Source organism: Octodon degus, unplaced genomic scaffold (genome assembly GCF_000260255.1).
Source record: "Octodon degus isolate 3935 unplaced genomic scaffold, OctDeg1.0 scaffold00089, whole genome shotgun sequence".
NCBI classification, from domain to species: Eukaryota; Metazoa; Chordata; class Mammalia; order Rodentia; family Octodontidae; genus Octodon; species Octodon degus.
The window spans coordinates 9,339,227-9,341,709 of NW_004524665.1; the positions used below are offsets into that span (position 1 = coordinate 9,339,227).

Sequence of the window (2,483 nt, forward strand, 5' to 3'; positions counted from 1 at the left end):
CTTAAAATTATACCACAAAGCTACTGTGATAAAATCAGCCTGGTACTGACAACAAAATACAGCTGAGTATCAATGGAGTAGATTAGAAGATGCAGAAGCCTCTATGAACACACTCAGCCACCTTATCTTCCACAAAGGGGCCAAATACGCTTACTGGAAAAAAGATAGCCTATTACACAAATGGTACTGGAAAAACTGGCTCTCTACATGCCAAAAACTGAAACTTGGCCCAGGTCTATCACCATGCACTAAGTTAACGTCAAAATGAATTAAAGATCTAAACATTAAAACAGAAACACTAAATCTCCTGAAGAGAAAGTGGGAAGAACTCTGGAAGACATAGGGGTAGGCAAAGAGTTCATGAACAAAAATCAAATCGCACGGATAACAGTTGAAAGAATTGACAAGTGGGACCTGCTCTTATTGAGAAGTTTTTGCACATCAAAAGAAATTACTAATAAAGTGAAAAGACAACCCACAAATTTGGAAAAAATGTTGACTAATAGGCACTGAGACAAAGGTTTGCTCTCTAGAATTTATAAAGAACTAAAAAACATTAGGGCTCCAAAATTTAAAGACCCAATCCAGAAATGGGCATCTGAGATGAACACACACTTCTCAGAGGACGAAATTAAAGAAGCAAATAAATACATGAAAAAATGTTCCTCATCACTAGCCATCTGTGAAATGCAAATTAAAACAACTTTGAGATATCATCTCACCCCAGAAAGAATGGCTATCATAAAGAAATCAACCAACAACAAATGCTGGGGAGGCTGTGGGGAAAGGGGAACCCTTCTCCACTGCTGGTGGGAGTGTAGACTCGTGCAACCATTATGGAAATCAGTGTGGAGACTCCTTAGAAAAGCAGGACTACTTTTCCCCCTCAGGAGAAGTCGCAAAGGTGGCGGCATGGAGGCGGTGGTGGTCCTGCTGAGCCGAACAGAGTGGCAGAGGCAGGGCCAGGTGCGGGCGGTGCGCGCTGGGGGAGGGGTCTGTGGGGAGCGGCCCGGCGCAGCTGGCCCAGCTCCCCGCTCCCCGCTCCGGGCTCCTGGCTCCCAGCGCTGCTCCTCCACCCTCGGCGCCGCGGCCATGGCTGCCAGCGCGAAGTGGAGGCAGGAGGAGAAGCACCCGAAGATGCTGTGGGACATGACCGGCCTCGGGCACAACCGCAAGTGCTCCAGCTGCGACCAGCATGGCCCCCACATACATGAATGTGACAGTGGGCTCATTCGTTTGCGTGTCCTGCTCTGGCAGCCTACGAGGGTTAAATCCTTCCCACAGAGTGAAGTCTAGCTCCACGATAACATTCACACAACAGGAAACTGAATTCCTGCAAAACATGGGAATGAAGTTTGTGAACAGATTTGGCTAGGATTATTTGATGATAGATCTTCAGCAATTCCAGACTTCAGGGACCCACAAAAAGTGAAAGAGTTTCTACAAGAAAAATATGAAAAGAAAAGATGGTCTGTGCCACCAGAACAAGCCAAGTTCAGCATCAGTGCAGACATCTATTTCAGGGTCTTCTGCCAGTAGGACAAGCAGCACACCTGAGATCAAGCCCCTGAATATCTTTTAGGAGATTCAGCACCAGCACTGCACTTGAGTCAGGGTACACCTACCCAGTCCCCAGTGGTAGGTCGCTCCCAAGGGCAGCAGCGGGGAAAAGAAGCAGTTTGACCTTGTGAGTGATCTCGGCTCAGACGTCTTTGCCGCTTCGGCTCCTCACTCAACAGCCACAGCCAATTTTGCCAACTTTGCACATTTCAACAGTCATGCAGCTCAGAATTCTGCAAATTCTGCAGATTTTGCAAACTTTGATGCATTTGGACAGTCTAGTGGTTCGAGTAATTTTCAAGGTTTCCCCACAGCAAGTCACTCTCCTTTTCAGCCCCAGACTACAGGTGGAAGTGCTGGATCAGTAAATGCTAATTTTGTTCATTTTGATAACTTCCCCAAATCCTCCAGTGCTGAGTTTGAAACCTTCAATACTTCGCAGAGTCATCAGACAGCATCAGTTGTTAGTAAAGTTTCAAGAAACACACCTGGATTACAGACAACAGACCAATATGCAGCCCTTGCTAATTTAGACAATATCTTCATTGCTGGGCAAGAGGGTGATCAAGGGAGTGGTTTTGGGGCCACAAGTAAAGCTCCTTTTGGTTCTGTGGTTTCAGTTCCCTGCCAGCCAAGTGCATCTTAGACAAGTACGCAGCCCTGGCTGAACGGGACAGTGTGTTCAGCTCGGCAACCACCTCCAGTAATGCACATGCTTCCACTAGTAATGACAGCAGCAGTGTTTTTGGAACAGTGCCAGTGGGTGCTTCGGCACAGACTCAGCCTGCTTCTTCAGTGTGCCTGCTCCACTTGGAGCAGCGCCTTCCACAAACCCATTTGTTGCTGCTGGGGGTCCTTCTGTGGCATCTTCAACAAATCCATTTCAGACCAGTGCCAGAGGAGCAACAGTGGCAACCTGTGGT

The 2,483-nt window shown here is 47.4% G+C and overlaps 1 pseudogene; it reads left to right on the plus strand.

The window, feature by feature from the left end:
• Window positions 1-1,053: 1,053 nt before the first annotated feature.
• Window positions 1,054-2,483, plus strand: part of LOC101584302 — a 10,846-nt pseudogene continuing 9,416 nt past the window's right edge.